General features: G+C 40.1%; 1 pseudogene across 1 annotated transcript; it reads right to left on the minus strand.

The window, feature by feature from the left end:
* Positions 1–2542: 2542 nt before the first annotated feature.
* Positions 2543–16448, minus strand: LOC308240202 (neurofilament light polypeptide-like; annotated as a pseudogene). The gene is made up of 2 exons: positions 16379–16448; positions 2543–3721 (listed from the first exon to the last, which is right to left on the minus strand). The product of its transcript is annotated as a neurofilament light polypeptide-like (transcript).
* Positions 16449–19105: the final 2657 nt, after the last annotated feature.

The raw sequence follows: 19105 nt of genomic DNA on the forward strand, positions 1-19105 counted from the left end.
TCTTAGGGTGTCCCTGCACGTCAGATCAAAATGGGTTGCTTTTTAGAGAGCCCTTCTGTTAGCAGCTCTGAGGACCCCCTTCCACATTCACAGATCACGCCAGCCCCAACAGCCACGGATTTTTCTAGGCACAAACTTCCCTGGTCCTCCAGCTCCCGCAAAACGCACGTTCCTCTCTCCTGCTGGGACCAGAGACCTCACCTTATCCCAGGCGAAATCTGACCTTTCCGTGGTGGAGTGTAGAGCTCCTCTGAACCCGTGTGTTTTCGCCAATTGAAGAGTGTTGTTCTGGGGCTCGCAGCTGTTCCGTGGGTGCCGCAGTTGTGGATTCTCCGGCTTCCGATAAGCTCCACTTTCTGGTTCCAGATGGCGCAGACTCCGTGTCCAAGCCCGCAGTTCCGGGAGGGGACCCAGCCGCAGTGGGAGCTGCCAGGTCAGGGGAACCCTGTCTAGCAGTCTCCCACCTTCTTCTGGAGTTCAGCTGTCCCCCAACTTGCCAAAAAACACTCCTAGTGCGACCCTCAGCTGTTCTTTCTTTCTGCTCCGGGACAAGGCTCGGAACACATCTGTCTATTCCGCCGCCATTTTTTTCTCTCCTTTCCTTATACTATTTTAAAGGCCCTCACCTTACCCCCCTCCCAACCTATGGCAACCATTGATCTATATCATTTCCTGATAATTCACCCTTTCCAGAATGATGTATAAATGGAACCATACAATATATACATTCTCAGTCTTGCATCTTTCTCTTAGCATATAGCATTTTAGATTCTTGCTGTTCTGATTTTGTTTTGTTTTGTTTGATGGATTTTTAGAGAGGGAGGAAGGGAAAGAGAGAGACAGACAGAGAGAGAGACAATGATGCGAGAGAGACACATCAAATGGTTGCCTTTCATATGCATCCCAAATGGGGATCAAAGGATCAAACCTACAACCAAAACCCAGGTATGTGCCCTGATTGGAAATCGAACCCGTGACCTTCCAGGGCATGGGATGACACACCAACCAACTGAGCCACACCAGTCAGGGCCTGATTGTGTTTTGAATATACATATGTGTCACAATTTGTTTATCCATTAAGAAGATGATGACATTTAACTAATGTCCTGATGTTTGCATTATAAATAAGGCGACTATAGACATTTCTCTACAGGTTTTGTGTGTACTTCACTTTTATTTCTCTTCACAAAATACTTATGAATGAGATTGCTGATTCACATGATAAATAAATGTTGAACTTCATAGGAGATTGCCAAACTCTCAAAGTAGTTATAATATTTTGCATTTTCCACAGCATTGGATAAAAGTTCCAATTGCTTTACATCCTTGCCAGCACTTTGTAATGTCAAACTTTTTTCTTTTTAAATATATTTTAGCCATTCCAATATGTGTGTAAGTGTATCTCATTTTATTTATAACTAGTGGCCCAGTGCACAAAATTCGTGCATGGGGGGCGCGGGTGTCCCTTAGCCCGGCCTGCATCCTCTCCAATCTAGGACCCCTGTGGGATCGGGCCTAAACTGGCAGTCGGACAACCCCCTAGCAATCCGGGACTGCTGGCTCCTGACCGCTCACCTGCCTGCCTGCTTGATCACCCCTAACCACTCTGCCTGCTGGCCTGCTTGCCCCCAACTGCACCCGCTTGCCGGCCTGCTCACCCCCAACTGGTCCCCTCTGCTGGCCTGCTCACCCCCAACTGCCCCCCCCCCACCAGCCTGATCACCCCCAACTGCCCTCCCCTCCTGGCCTGATCACCCCCGACTGCCCACCCTCCTGGCCTGATCACCCTTAACCACCTCTGCCTCGGCCCCACCACCATGGCTTTGTCCGGAAGGGCGTGTAGAAGGTCTCATGGTCTAATTAGCATATTACCCTTTTATTAATATAGATAGGATATGACATACTGCCATAACTATAACATATGTACCAGTATTACTCTATGAGAATACATACTTCATGCGATAGGAAGGCATCTAATACATTACATTGTATATGTTGTAAGTAGTAGGAAATACTATATTCGTAGCAATAATATACACCCTGTGACTTCCCTTCCTGATTTGGGAATGGTACTCCAGTTCTTTGAACGTTTCCTTGCCCCTAATGTATTTTTTTTTGTCATTCAGTGTAACTTTATTTACTGTTTATTACACATGATTTGATGTCTTTAATTTCTAACCACCAAAGATTCAAAGGACTATTTTTTCCATGAAGTTTAACATTAACATCACTGAATTCATGTATTCATGTGTTTTTATTGTAAACATCTGAATTATTCACATTGCCATAGATCCTGAACTCATAAGCATGGACCATGCACAGGCTGGCAGCAAGCCAGGAAGCCACTCTGCAAGCAAACAGATACTCTGCATAAGGAGAAAAGTCATAGCACAACATTTAATGTCCAACCTGAGTCACCTCAGAATGTTATATATATTGACTTCTTAATTCATATAGTATCGGGAACTCAACTGCTTGGTTGGTGACAGGGTTGACCTGGTTTCAGGAGGATTATTCCTTTAATAATTAAGGAAAAGGGGGCTCAATCTTTCTTCTTGGTTGCTTGCCTCCTCCCCAGCACCTTCATCTTTCTTCTCATCCTCAGCTTCTTGGGCATCTTCTCCTTCACCTTCACCTCCTTCTTCTTCCTCCTTTGCATCCTCAAATTCTTCCTTGGCACCTTCTTCCTCTTCCTCTCCTTCCTCTTCATCAGCCACTTCCTTCTCCTTCTCCTCTTCAGCTTCTCCTTCAGAGGGGGGTTCATCCTTAGCTTCCTCGGCTTTTGCAGCCTCAATGGTCTCCTCCACCTCGATCTGCTCCTCCTGAACGTGGCTGGTGTATTAAGAAGGGAAGGAGTGAGCACACATCAAGTAGGAGCTAGTCTGTAACCACCGTAGGCAGATCAACCAAAGATCTGGGAACTCTGGGAGTAGCCACTGGCTATGCTTCCCATGCTGGTGAAACTGAGCTGGGTCTCCTCACCTTCCAAGAGTTTCCTGTAAGCTGCAATGTCAATGTCCAAAGCCATCTTCACATTGAGGAGGTCCTGGTATTCTTTTAAATATCATGCCATTTCACTGTTTGTAGTTCTCAACTCATTTTCTAATTTGTTGACTGTGTCCTGCATAGCACTAGTGTTGGAGTTCTGCTTATCCTCCAGCTCTCGCAGCTGCTTTCCCAGAGCTTAGTTCATTCCCCGGCATGCTTTGATCTCCAGGGTCTTGGCCTTGAGCAGGCGGCGGCTTTCAGACACCTCATCCTTGGCAGCGCGCACCCCATAGGTGTTCTTGGCAGTGCTCTCAGTCAGCATGGTGAAGCAGCTCTTGTACCATTCTTCTGCATTCTGCATGTTCTTGGCAGCCAGCTTCTCATACTGAGCACGGACGTCCTTGAGCGCCACTGAGTGGTCAGAACATGTTTATCTCCACAGAGATCTGAGCGTACTGGATCTGCGCCTGCAGCTCAGCGATCTCCTCTTCATGCACCTTCTTCAGAAAGGCAATTTAGTCCATCAGGCTGTCGATGTGCTTTTCGAGCTCACCTCCAGTGAGATCCGCCTCATCTGCACCTTTGCGCACCTCCATCAGCCAGCCCTCCGCATCATCATGGTTCAGCACCTCTTCCTGGTAGCATGCCTGCAGGTTGCTCCCAGTCCCTTCCAAGGCCTGATGCCTGCTAACTGCCCACTGCCCTCTCCTTGCCAGGGATGGGGCTCGGTGGGCTGGGGCACAGGCATCCCATTTTCATTAAAATGTTCAACCCCGGCCTGCTCCACCGGTGTCCACAGGTGGCCTGGGGACAGACAGTGATCCTAGAGACACTCTGGTCATCCCCCTTGCCCGGGTCCCCGATAGCGACCTGGACTCTGCGGGGGGCACCAGGCGCTGCCCGCCCAGCCTGCCCAGTCCCCGATGGCTCCCTGGACCCCGCAGGCGGCATCAGGAGCAGCCTGCCTGGCCTGCCCAGACCCCGATGGCAGCCTGGACCCCGTGGGCAGCTTCAGGCGCTGCCCGCCTGGCCTGCCCAGATACCTATCGCGGCCTGGACCCCGAAGGCGGTGTCACGCACTGCCCGCCCAGACTGCCCAGACCCGGATGGCTGCCTGGACCCCCTGGGTGGCGTCAGGCGCTGCCTGCCTAGCCTGCCCGGTTACTGATCACTGCCTGGACCCCATGGGTGGTGTCAGGCGCAGCCAGCCTCTCCTGCATATGCAAATTTACCCTCCATCTTTGTTGGCTTAATTTGCGTACCACTCCTGATTGGCTGTGGGCGTAGCAGAGGTATGGTCAATTAGCATTTTTCTCTTTTATTAGTGTAGATAATTTTATTAAGATATAATTTACATATCATGAATTTCTTCCACATAAATATAAAATCAATGGTTTTTAGTACATTCACAAATATGTACATCTATGACCATGAAGACCATTTTAGAACATTTTTATCACTTCAGAAAAAACCCCCTAAAACCTTTAACTAACAGTCCCCTTTCCCTTTATCCCCTGCTCCCAGCCTTAACACTCCAAATCTTTCTGTCTCCATAAGTTTCTCTATTCTGGATTTTCCTGTGAATTAAATAATATATTATGTTGAATTTGTGACTGGCTTCTTTCACCTAAAATAATGATTTTGAAGTTTATTCATGTTGTAGCATATAGCAGTGTTTCACCCCTTTGTATGATGGAATAATATTCCACCGAATTATTGCACATTTTGTTTATTCATTTGCTCATTGATGATTATTTGGGTTGCTTCTACTTTTTCACAATTATGAATAATGCTGCTATCAGGATTTATGTACAAAAGCAAAAACAACAACAACAACAACAAAAAAAAACAAAACAAATGGGACTTCATCAAACTAAGAAATTTCTGCACAGTGAAGGAAGCAATCAGCAAAACAAAACAAAACAAAAAAACCCAGCTTATTGAATGGGAGAATATATACACAAATGATATATCCAATAAGGGGTTGATATCCAAAATATATAAAGAGCTCATAAAACTCAATAACAAAAAATAAATAATCCAATAAAAAATAGGCAGAGGACACAAAGAGACTTTTCTCCAAAAAGAACATACAGATGGCTGACAGACATATGAAAAGATGCTTAAATTAAAATCACTAATAATCAGGGAAATGCAAATCAAAACCACAACGAGATGCCACCTCATAACAGAATGATTATTATCAAAAATTCAACAAATAACAAGTGTTGGTTAGGATGTGGAAAATAGAGAACCCCTTTCGTTGTTGGTAGGAATGCAAATTGGTGTAGCCACTGTGAAGGATAGATGGAGATTCCTCAAAAAACTAAAAATAGGACTGCCATAAAACCCAGAAATTCCACTTCTTGGTATTTAGCCAAAGAAAATGAAAACATTAATTGCAAAAGACATATGTACTCCTATGTTCATTGCAGCATTATTTACAGTAGTCAAGATATGAAAGCATCCTAGCTATCTATTGACAGATGAATAAATAAAATGTTTGATATATATGCAAATCTACACACACACACACTGTAATGTTTTTCAGCAATAACAAAGAATGAAATCTTGTCATTCATGACAACATGGAGGGACCTAGAGGGTATCATGCTAAGTGAAATAAGTCAGAGAGATAGAGAGACAAATACTGCATGATTTCACTTATATGTGGAATTAAAAAAAATCAAAACAAATGAACAAAACAAATAAAAAAAAAGAGCAAACAGACTCATAGAAACAAAGAACACATGGATGGTTGCCAGAGTGGACAGGGGTTTAAGGCTGAATGACAAAGGTGAAGCGCCATAGAGTCAGTAATAGTGTGGTAACTTTGCATGGTGACAGATGGTTTCTAGACTTAATGTGATGAGCACAATGTAAGATATATAAATGCTGAATCACTTGGTTGTACACCTGAAACTAAGGTGATATTGTATGACAAGTATACTTTAATTTAAAAAGTTCAATATGGCCTTAACTGGTTTAGCTCAATGGATAGACCATCAGCTTGCGGACTAAAGAGTCCCAGGTTCGATTCCGGTCAAGGGCACAGGCCCGGGTTGCAGACTCGATCACCAGTGGGGGCATGCAAGAGGCAGCTGATCAATGATTCTTTTTCATCATTGATGTTTCCATCTCTCTCTCACTCTCCCTCTCTGAAATCAATAAAATATATTTTAAAAAATAAAATAAAAATTTCAATACACTGAGTGGCCAGATTATTATGACCACCCCATCAGTACTTCGTTGGGCCACCTTTTGCCTTCAATACTGCGGCGATTCTTCTTGGCATTGACTCCACGAAATGTTGAAAGGTGATGAGAGGAATCTGACACCATGCCTGGTGAATAACGCTGTCCAGTTCTGTGAGATTTAATGGTTGTGGAACCAGCTGTCTGATGGCTCTTTTAACTTCGTCCCACAAATGCTCAATTGGATTGAGATCTGGTAATTGTGGGGGCCACCTAAGCAAGGTAAAGTCTCCCTCATGTTCTTGAAACCACTCCTGCAAAATATGAGCACCGTGGCATGGCGCATTGTCTTGTTGGAAGAAGCCATCTCTATTGGGATACTCCAGTGGTTGGCAAACCATGGCTTTGCCGCTTTGTTGACTAATGAGTTTGCCGACCACTGGACTAGACTAAATGTTACCATGTAGTTGGAAGCTGTGAGGATTAGGCAATTGTGGCATATTGTGTGCAAAGAGGTAAAGGGTAGTATATGACAGTGGTCGGCAAACTCATTAGTCAACAGAGTGGCAAACTGCTGCTTGCAAGCTGCATGTGGCTTGCAAGCCGCGGTTTGCCAACCACTAGGATACGCCATCAACATGATAGGATGAACTTGATCAGCAACGATACTTAGGTATGTTGTGCTATTCAGACGTTGTTCCACATGAATTAAAGGGTCCAAATCATGCCAGGAAAACACGCCCCAAACCATAAACTGCCCCCACCAGCTTGAAGAGTTGTACTCATGCATGTGGGGTACATGCTTTCATGCTGTTTCCGCAAAATTTTCATTCTGCCATCTGCATGATGCAACTGGAAACGTGATTCATCGGACCACATGACTTTTTTCCAATGCTCGACTGTCTAATCCTTGTGTTCCTGTGCGAATTGGAGATGTTTTATCTTGGTAACTGCAGACAGCAAAGGTGTTCAAACAGGCCTTTGGCTTCCATATCCCATACGATGCAGTGCAGTGTACGGCTAATTTGCCTACAAACGTCAGGTGGTCATAATAATCTGGCCACTCAGTGTATATACTATTGCAAAACTTTAAAAAATATATGCAGTTTTTTTTGTGTGGACATATGTTTTAATTTCTCTTAGGTTCAAATTTCTTTTAATAGACATTATTTTTAGGGCAGTTTTAGATTCTTACCAGAATTGAGCAGAAAGAACAGTTTCCATGTATCCTCTTCCCTCACACATGCACAGCCCCTCCAATCATTAACATCCTGTGTCAGAGTGGCACATTTGTTACAATTAATGAAACTATATTGATAGTTCATTAATCAACCAAAATCCATACTTTGCATTAGTGTTCATTCTCGGTATTGTATATTCTACAGGTTTAGATAAATATACTGGTATACATACATGTATCCACCATTGCAATATCATACAGAATAGTTTCAGTGCCTTAGAAATCCTCTGTTCTCTACCTATTATTCCTCTCCACTCCCCTAACTACTTTCAATCACTGATGGTTTTACTATCTCTGTAGTTTTACATTTCCCAGAATTTCATATAGTTGGAAGTATATAGTATGTAGCCTTCTTAAACTAGCTTCTTTTCCTTAGTAATATACATTTGAGTTTCCTCCATGTTTTTTTTTTTACAGATACCTATATTTACCTTCATATTTATAACTTTTAGTGTTCCTTATTTTTTTTCCTGTAGATTCACATTTCCATGTGGTATCATTTTGTACTAGCATATAGCACTTCCTTTAGCATTTGTTGTAGCTTATGCTTCCTTGTGACAAAATCAGTTTTCCTTTTCCTGAAAATATCTGTATTTATCCTTTATTTCTGAAAGATGACATCACTTAATGTAGGATTTTATTTCATGTCTTGTTTTTCCAGGACTTGAAAGATGTCATAAATGTCATTATATTTTCATTGACCTCCACTCTACTGGGAAATCAATTGTTCTTTTTGTTATTTTTTCTTCTGTATATAATGAGTAATTTTTGTGGATATATTTAAGATTTCTCTATATTTCTATTTAAATATTTTGGCTACTATCTTTTCTTTGTATCTATATGCATTGAGCTTTCAAAATCTCTAAATGGATATGTAAGTTTTCTATAATATGAAAATGTTCTTTTTGGATAAAAATTTTCCATATTTTTTCAAATATTTTATCTGTATCTTCCTGTTTCTTCTCTCTTTCTGGGACTACACAAACAAATAGATTGTTTAATATCCTATATAATAAAAGGCTAATATGCAAATTGTCCCCTCAGGAGTTTGACCAGGAGACCGGGAGTTCAGTCGTTCACTCGCTATGATGTGCACTGACCACCAGGGGTTGGCGCAGAATATGGCGGGCAACCAGCAGTGGTGGTGGGGCGCTGAGGGAGAAGGGAAGGAGGAGGTGGGGAGGCTGGGAGGCAAGGAACCACGCAGTTCCACGTGCAGGTGGCGAGGGAAGGAGGAGGCGGGGAACCTGAGTGGCCCTGATCACCAGCCAGGCCTAGGGACCCTACCTATGCATGAATTTTGTGCACCGGGCCTCAAATTGTCCCACAAGTCACTGAGGCTTTAATTTCCCTCTCTGCTCTTTAAGTTAGGTAATTTCTATTAATATATCTTCAAGCTCATTGACTCTTAATTTTGCTTTCTATAACCATAGGAATATCTACTCATTCCACTTCTAAAAATATATTCCAAATATTGTCATGTCTGTCCACCTCTTCTGCTTTAACCTTCATCCAAAGCATTATTACCTCTTGCCTACACTACTAACCTGTACTGACTAGTTCTTAGATCCTCACTAGGCACAAAAATCTCCTATACTTTATTCGATATTTTCACATAGGAGCTTGAATAAATAGGGTTGTGAATGGAAGAAAAGTGCATCTGAAAATATTTTACACTGGTTGCCTTTCATATTGCCCCTCTTATTCTTTTCACTGGATCAATTAATTGCAGCCAGGAAATACTTATGGAGAACTGGGCAGAAAAGGCCAGAACAGTCTGACTCACTCTGATTCAACAATGTGACATGATTGATAAAAAGGCAATGGCAATAAAACTTTGTTTATAGTATGAGGCTTTTTTTAAAGGAAGTACCATCATCCGTTGAAGGACACTCAGGTTGTTTCCATGTATTGGCTATTGGACAACTGTATGATTTCATTCACATGAGAAATATTGAACTAAAAGGAACAAATCAAACAAAAAAGGAACTCATAGATACCCACAATAGAATGGTGGTTACCAGAATGGAAGAGGGTGTGGGGAGAATGAAGAGAATAAATGGGATCAAATATGTGGTGACTGGAGACTAAGTTTGGGGTGGTGAGCACACAGTAGACTATACATATACGTATATTATAAAGTTGTACACCTGGAATTTATATAAATGTTATTAACCAATATTATCCCAATTATTTTAATTCAAAAACACAAAAAGGAAGAACAAATAAGACAATAAAAAGTTTGCTCCTTTTTTGACTTAAAAGTCAGATATTTAAATTTATAAAATGCAGAAAAACTTTTAAATTAAGTGAAAACTTCTCATTACTGTAACTCCTACACACTAACACTTCCCTTGAGAATTATCTCTTATTTGGCATTTGTTATCATTTCTTTAAGAATATATATGTATCTATGATTGTATTTTTTGAAATCCTATAAATTTAATTATGTATTATATAGTTCTGCCCCTTGCATTTTATTTTATTTTATTAAATATTATTTTTTATTGATTTCAGAGAGAAAGGGGGAGAGAGAGAGAGAGAAACATCAATGATGAGAGAGAATCATTGACCAGCTGCCTCCTGCATGCCCCCTATGGGGGATCGAGCCTACAACCTGGGCATGTGCCCTTGATAAGAATTGAACTTGGGACCGTTTAGTCCACAGGGCGATGCTCTATCCACTGAGCCAAACCAGCTAAGGCCTGCCCCTTGCATTTTAAACTGAGCTCTTCAATCTCACATTGTGTACTAATATTCCAATGTGTGTGTATGTGTGTGTGTGTAGATTTAATTTTTTTTTTAGGAACTGCCATTCTGTTTTCATAATGGCTGTACTAATTATTAGTCACCAACTCATCTTTTCTAATATATATATATATATATATATATATATATATATATATATATACACACACACACACACACAGAGAGAGAGAGAGAGAGGGGGGGGGTGGTGCATGAAATTTGTGCACGGGGGGAGAGGGCCTCTCAGCCCAGTGTGAACCCTCTCCAAGACCCCTCGGGGGATGTCTACCTTCTCACAATCTGGGACCGCTCGCCTGTCCGATCACCCCTAACCACCTCTGCCTGCCAGCCTGATGCCCCTAACTGCTCCCCTGCTGGCCTGATCGCCCCCTAACTGCTTCTCTGCTGGCCTGATGGCCCCCTAACTGCTCCCCCCTGCCAGCCTGATCACCCCTAACCACCTCTGCCGCGGCCCCTGCCCCTGCCACTGTGGCTTTGTCTGGAAGGACATCCAGAAAATGTCTGGTCTAATTAGCATATTACCCTTTTATTAGTATAGATATTTAAATTATTTATTGTTGAAAGTTTTACATATGTCTCCTTTTTCCCCATTGACCTCACCCCTCCTGCCTGCTCCTGCTCCCCAGCACAGGCCCTCACCCCCCTACTGTCTGTGTCCATTGGTTATGCTCATATTCATGCATACAAGTCCTTTGGTTGATCTCTTACCACCTCCCCCCACCCTCCTCTGCCTTCCCTCTGAGGTTTGATGGCCTGTTTGATGCTTCTATGCCTCTGGATCTATTTTTGCTCATCAGTTTATGTTGTTCATTATATTCTCAAATGACTGAGATCATGTGATATTTATCTTTCTCTGACTGGCTTATTTCACTTAACATAATGCTTTCCAGTTCCATCCATGCTGTTGTAAATGGTAAAAGTTCCTTCTTTTTTATAGTGGCATAGTATTCCATTGTGTAGATATACCACAGTTTTTTAATCCACTCATCTGTTGATGGGCACTTAGGCTGTTTACAAATCTTAGCTATTGCAAATTGCACTGCTATGAACATAGGGGTGCATATATTTTTTCGATTGGTGTTTCTGTTTGCTTGGGATATATTCCTAGAATTGAGATTATTGGGTCATATGGGAGTTCCATTTTTAATTTTTTTTAGAAAACTCCATACTGTTTTCCACAGTGGCTGCAACAGTCTGCATTCCCATCAGCAGTGTACCAGGGTTCGTTTTTCTCATCCTCGCCAGCTCTTGTCATTTGTTGATTTGTTGATAATAGCCATTCTGACAGGTGTGATATGGTACCTCAATTAATATTTGACAAAAGAGGCAAAAGCATACAATGGAGTCAAGACAGTCTCTTCAAGAAATGGTGTTGGGAAAATTGGACAGATACATGCAAAAAAATATGAAACTAGACCACCAACTTATACCATACACAAAAATAAACTCAAAATGGATAAAAGACTTAAAGGTAAGTCGAGAAACCATAAAAATCTTAGAAGAATCCATAGGCAGCAAAATATCAGACATATCTCATAGCAATATCTTTACTGATACAGCTCCTAAGGCAAAGGAAACCATGGAGAAAATAAACAAATGGAACTACATCAAAATAAAAAGCTTCTGCACAGCAAAAGAAACCAACAAAACAACAAGAAAGCCCACTGCATGGGAGAACATATTTGCCAATGTCACATCCAATAAGGGTTTAATCTCTAAATTTTATAGGGAACTCATACAACTTAACAAACGGAAGATAAACAATCCAATAAAACAATGGGCAAAGGACCTAAATAGACATTTTTCTAAAGTGGACATAAAGAAACCAAGAGACATATGAAAAAATGCTCAAAGTAACTATTCCAAGAGATGCAAATCAAAACCACTTCATATTTTTAAATATTTCATATTTTATGATGCACCATAGTCTCCTCTTCCAGTAAAAAATTTAAATATTTATTGTTAGACTATTTCTATAATTTTAGTTATTTAGAATACAAAAGGGAAGCTGCTGAATATGTTATATTTCACCCACTTCAACTGGTACCAAAACAAAATCTTAAACTATGTGAGTAATGGAGTTTAATTCTCTGCAGCTCTAGATAAACGGCACAGGTAAAACTAAGTGTCATATTAAGATGAGAAAGGATGAATTAAAGTGAGCTGCTTAAAATTTTTCAAGGCATAATGGAAGTTAATAAGTTTATTCAGCCTAAAGAAAGAAATATTTGTGATTTGGGTATAAAATGCATTCTTAAATATTTTAAAAGCAGTTAAGAATTAGAATGAGAACTTAGATTCAAGCTTATATATTGACTAGAGGCCCGGTGCATGAAGTCATGCTTGGTGGGGTCCCTCGGCCTGGCCAGCGAGCTGGGCCTGCCAGCCCGGGCGAGGGACCACGGGAGGTTGGCTGGCCACGGGAAGTTGGCTTTGGGAGCACACTGAACACCAGGGTGCAGCTCCTGCGTTGAGCATCTGCCCCCTGGTGGTTAGTGCATGTCAAAGCGACCAGTCGATCGGTCATTCGATTGCTCGGTTGCTTAGGCTTTTATATGTATAGATACTCAGTTCTGTAAAACCAGTCATTTCAAGAGGAGTAAGATTAAAGTTGGAGAGTATCCTTCAGTGATAGAAGAAATTTATTTATTTATTTATTTTTCTAAAGAAAGTATTGATTTTTAATGATAATTTATCAAAATTGATTCATTAATTATACAAGCTGTACCATACTCATATATAATGTTGATAGAAAGCACTTAGTGCAGGGTACATGGGAATGCTACTGTCTTCTCAATTTTTTTGTAGAACTAAAATTGTTCTAAAAAATAAAGTCTACTTAAAAGAAGACAGAGAGACTTATGTGACATATCAGCCAAATGTAGTGAGTGAATTTTGATTGGATCTTGATTGAAACAAACAAATTGCATGTGTGTTAGATAATTTGGGAAGTTTAAACATTGGCTGCATGTTAAAGGATACAGATTAAGGAATTATTGTAAACTTTAGACACATTAATGATACTTTGGGCCTGTTTTTTAAAGAGTTCTTAACTTTTAGAGATACTAAAATATTTTTGATAAAAATGATGTGACATCTAGGGTTTGTTCCAAAATAATCTAGGGTAGAGGGTGATTGGGGTTAAGATGGAACCAGAGTAGTCCAGAGTTAATTATTATATATGGATGATGGGTACATGTGGGATGCTGATTAGAGAAATTTAAAATGGGCACGTAGAGCACAGGACCTACCTAGAGAATACTGAAATAGACAATAGACAGTTTGCAGGCAATACAGCCAGGTGGTTATTTTAGTGTGACCCTGTGTATTAGGCAAGTATAATAGTATGATGGGGAATCTGGGAGCAAGAATTATAGTATCACTACAAAGCCTCAGTTTTAGGACAGACATAAAAGTTTAAACAACCATATGGACCCTGAATATTCTCTGGGACATTCACATAAAAGGTCATTTAATGTAAACATAAATGGATACACTGTCAAGGTACTCATCTTAAGGTACTATATTTTATCATTGGAAAGCCTTGTTTATGAAAGTTATTTTCAATATATATATGTATATATTATTTTTGACAGTATTAAAGATGTTCCCCATGAAAGTTATTTTTATACTGAGCTTAAATCTATCTCTTTAAGCTTCTACCAATGGACAACTCTCTGTCTTATTTCCACACTTTTGCACCCAACATTTCCATATCCTAGAATGCCTGATGCCTATCCCTCCTGATGAGCCAGGGTTACTCCTTGCCTGTACTCTTTTTAAAATGTTTTTCATTTTCCCAGTTCATAGTGTTTTTCTCAATTATTATAGAACTAGAGGCCTGATGCAAGAAAGATTCATGCAAGAATGGGCCTTCCTTCCCCTGGCTGCCAGCACCGCCTTCGTTCCGGCCCAGAGCCACCTTTCTGCCTTTGCTTCAGCCCCAGAGCTGCCTTTCCGCCTTCCCACACTGCCCAGAGGCCCGGAGCTGCTGGGGTGGTGCGGAATGCCTGCATCATCGCCATGGCAATGATGCAAGTGTCCCACCCCCAGCCTCTCAGCACCTGAGTATGCAAATTAACCCACCATCTTTGTTGGGTTAATTTGCATACTCACTCCTGATTGGCTGGTGGGAAGGTATGGTCAATTTGCATCTTTCTCTTTTACTAGTGTAGATGTCCTGTATCTAACTGTTATCTATCTATCATCTATCATCTATCTATCATCTCTAGCTGGTATACATACTGAATACAAATATAAATAAATATATTTAGATTCCTTTTTCAGTATACCTTTCCTATGTACCCACCTTCACTGTAAATTTGTAGGCCAAGATTATGTCTAAGTAGATAACTTAGTATTCCATTTCTTCTCTCCTTATTTATCAGTCCTTTAGGTATTTAGTCCTCATTTCTTCATGATTAGTGCCTTTAAGTGATTGTAGCAGTCTTCTCAGAATTCAGCATTGTTCCCTCCTACCAGTCTAAATGTTTCTTTAGGCTTCTGACCCAGTTAGTTTGCTCAAAGCTTGCTCTACTCTGGATGCAATCTTAGGAAATTACCCCTTGTTAATGAGTTATCACAAAGTACCTTAAAGTGTAGTCTTCTTAAGGTTGGTGATTCCAAAGACTGGAAGAAAGGACAGAAATTCCCATAAGCATAATCAAAGTGATGTCAGATGCAATGCTTTTGATTTAACCTCTCCAATGACAACAATCCCTTGAGCTACTTCTTCCTTCATGAGTCCTTGAAAAATACATCATGTTCTTTTGTTTCAAATGTGAATAAAAAATCTGTAGATACGTTGGTGTCAGAAGGAATCTGATAATCTCAGAGGGAAACCTATAGGGAACAATTTGGAATTTTTGCATTTTTAATATGTATGTGCGTATTTATTTATTTATTTATTTTTAAATTTATCTTTATTGTTGAAAGTACTAGTATTACAGATGTCCCCCACTCCCCCCCCATTGACCTCATCCACCCCACTCCTGCCTATTTTAATTAATTTTATTGGGGTAATATTTGTTGATAATGCCTGCTTTAAAATCATTGTCAGACAATTTCAATATCTCTTATCTCAGTTTTAGAGTTAGTTAATTGTCTTTTCTCATTCAAGTAGTGTTTTCATTGTTTTGTATGACTAGTGATTTACAGCTGTATTCTGGACATTTTGTGTATAATGTTAGAAGACTCTTGATCCCATTTAAATCTTCCATTTCAACACAGTCACTCTATTTAGATTTTTGTGTAAGTCCTTGCCTAATTTTGTGAGCTGCAGTTCCAGTGACAAATTACGTTTTAGAGCCTTGAAATTCTATTCTGATTGGCTGTATACTTATGGCTCCACTAAAACACTTGCTCAATTCCTGCATGTACTGCATAGGCTTCCCAGTGTACTTGAAATGAGGTTCCTGAGACTGGGCTTTTGTTGCTACTTTGCAGAATCAGTGTCTCCAAGGACCTCGATGTGCTGTTGCTGGTGTAGCAGATTGGGATGCCACTAACTTGGGTGGGGAATGGTGGATGGGTCCCTGACTGGCCCTGCTGATACTCTTACTGTGGAAGATATGACTGCTGATGCTGTGGTATAGGAATCGGACCCTGCTGTTGCTGCTTGCATGGTGGATTAAGCTCTCACTTATTTGGATATGCTATGTGAGATGGGTCCTCTCCTGTGCCCTATGCTTGCAACTACTGAAAAAGATCTGGCCATTATTTCTCTGGGTGTTGGATAGGGATCTCCTGAAAATCCCACCAAAGCAAAACAGGACACCTGACTCACTGCACAGTAGCCACTGCTGTTATTGCTACTCCTGTGGTTGTTTGGGCTTGCTGCTCCAGGCATAAAGTTGTCAGTTTAATAATGTTGAACCCTGCTGCTCCTGCTGCTTTTCTGTGGATTTGGTCAATACAGTCTTGGGTGTTAGGCAGGGGTAGCACTGATGCTGCTGCTATGGTCCATTGGGCTATATGCTACCCTGAGTATAGGTAATATCGATGGATCTCTCCATTAGGTCTCTGCTGAGTTGCCTGCTTTAGGTACTTTGGCCATAGAAGAGGCTTTTCTTATTTTCTTTTGTGTCTGTGTTTTTTAAATGCCCATTGGAGGGTCCAGAATATCCACCCTCCTTGGACCCAAATCTGGAATATAAGGGAGGAAAAAAAGGAAAACCCAGGGACTCACTGTCACCTGATTTCTCAAGTCCTGAGGTTTTTAGACAGTCTGCCTTTTCCTTTCCATTATTCAGGGTCATTTTATCAATTTCTATTAAATTATTTTCACAGTCCAGTTATATTTAGAGTGGAAGAGCAGGGAAAGTGAATCTATGCCATCTTTTTTCAGGAACTGAAATTTCTTCCTTTTTATGATGTTTAATAATAATGAGAAAATGAGGGCTTAATTATTTTGTAAAGTGTATGATGCTACCCTATTGTGAACCATATTGGAGCAAGATATTAAAAGTAAACATCTGCACTCTTACATTCTTTTCTCCCTTCAAATTTAATAGTATAATTGTGAAGAGGATTAGATATTTGTTTGATTATTATTTCTTCCTAATGAAGTATCAATTATCAGCAATGAGGAACCATACTTACTGGGTTTATTAGCTTCCTTTCAAAGAGCTATACATCAATTACTTTTACTGTAACAAAATGAGGCATTTCTTTTAATATTCTGAAATATTCTCCTACTTTTATTGCAGATATCTTTATGATGTTTGCAGTCTAGATTTTAATATTGAATGATGCAGAAGGATAACATATGATAATTGGGAAGTTCTAGAAAAATGTCAGTTAACACAGGGTGAACAATAACATCAAACATAATGTGTTTTTGACCAACTGAAGTTCTAATAAATTTTTTCCTACCATTTTGACTGAAATGGGAAGATAGAGGATTTATTTTAGTATTTTTTTTAATAAGAAAAAAATTATTTATTTATTTATTTTAATTTCTTTATTAAGGTATTACATATGTGTCCTTATTCCCCTATTCCCCCCCACCTCCCATTCATGCCCCCAACCCCCTGTTGTCTGTGTCCATTGATTAGGCTTACATGCATAAATATAAGTCCTTTGGTTGATCTCTCCCCCTTACCACCACCTTACGTTCTGATTGATGTTTCTCTGTCTCTGGATCTATTTTTGTTCATCAGTTCATGTTGTTCATTATATTCCACAAATGAGTGATATCATGTGACATTTATCCTTCTCTGCCTGGCTTATTTCACTTAGCATAATGCTCTCCATCTCCATCCATGTTGTTGCAAATGGTAAGAACTCTTTCTTTTTTACCGCAGCATAGTATTCCATTGTGTAGATGTACCACAGTTTTTTAATCCACTCATCTGCTGATGGGCACTTAGGTTGCTTCCAAATCGTAGCTATGGTGAATTGTGCTGCTATTAACATAGGGGTGCATATATCCTTTCTGATTCGTGTTTCTAGTTTCTTGGGATATATTCCTAGAAGTGGGATCACTGCGTCAAATGGGAGTTCCATTTTTAGTTTTTTTGAGGAAACTCCATACTGTTCTCCACAGTGGCTGCACCAGTCTGCATTCCCACCAGCAGTGCACAAGGGTTCCTTTTTCTCCGCATCCTCGCCAGCACTTGTTGTTATTTGTTGATTTGTTGATAATAGCCATTCTGAAAGGTGTGAGATGGTCGAATTCATTGCCGAATTCATTTATTAAGTCGTTTTGATTTGCATCTCTCTGATGATTAGTGACTTTGAGCATGTTTTCATATGTCTCTTGGCCTTCCTTCTGACTTCTTTCGAAAAGTGTCTATTTAGATCAGTTGCCCATTTTTTGATTGGGTTGTTTATCTTCTTTTTGTTAAGCTGCATGAGTTCCCTGTAAATGTTGGAGATTAAACCCTTATCATTGATATCATTGGCAAATATGTTCTCCCATGCAGTGGGCTTTCTTGTTGTTTTATTGATGGTCTCCTTTGCTGTGCAAAAGCTTTTTATTTTGATGTAGTCCCATTTGTTTATTTTCTCTTTAGTTTCCATTGCCCTAGGAGCAGTATCAGTGAAGAAATTGCTTCGGCATAGTCCAGAGATTTTTCTGGCTGTGGATTCTTCTAATATTTTTATGGTTTCTTGTCATATGTTTAAGTCCTCAATCCATTTTGAGTTTATTTTTGTGTATGGTGTAAGTTGGTGGTCTAGTTTCATTTTTTTGCATGTATCTGTCCAATTTTCCCAGCACCATTTATTGAAGACACTGTCTTGACTCCATTGTATGTTCATGCCTCCTTTGTCAAATATTAATTGAGCGTAGTGATTTGGGTCGATTTCAGGGTTCTCTATTCTATTCCACTGATCTATATGTCTGTTCTTGTGCCAGTACCAGGCAGATTTGAGAACATTGGCTTTGTAATACAGCTTGAAATCTGGTGTTGAGATCCCACCTACTTTGTTCTTCTTTCTCAGAATTGCTGTGGCTATTCGGGGTCTTTTTTTATTCCAGATGAACTTTTGGAGAATTCGTTCTAGGTCTATGAAATATGACGTTGGTATTTTAATGGGGAGTGCATTGAATCTATAGATTGCTTTGGGTAGTATGGACATTTTAATGATGTTGATTCTCCCAATCCATGAACATGGTATGTTCTTACATCTGTTTACATCTTCCTCTATCTATTTTTTCAGTGTCCTGTAGTTTTCCACATATAGGTCTTTTACCTCCTTGGTTAGGTTTATTCCCAAGTATCTTAATTTTTTTGGTGCGATGGAAAATGGGATTGCTTTTTTAGTCTCTCTTTCTGTAAGTTCACTATTGGTGTATAGAAATGCCATAGATTTCTTGGCCCTAATTTTGTATCCTGCTACATTGCCGAATTCATTTATTAAGTCTTTTAGTTTTTGATGGAATCTTTTTGTTTTTTTATGTACAAAATCA

This window comes from Plecotus auritus (assembly GCF_963455305.1).
Source record: "Plecotus auritus genome assembly, chromosome: X".
Taxonomy (NCBI): Eukaryota; Metazoa; Chordata; class Mammalia; order Chiroptera; family Vespertilionidae; genus Plecotus; species Plecotus auritus.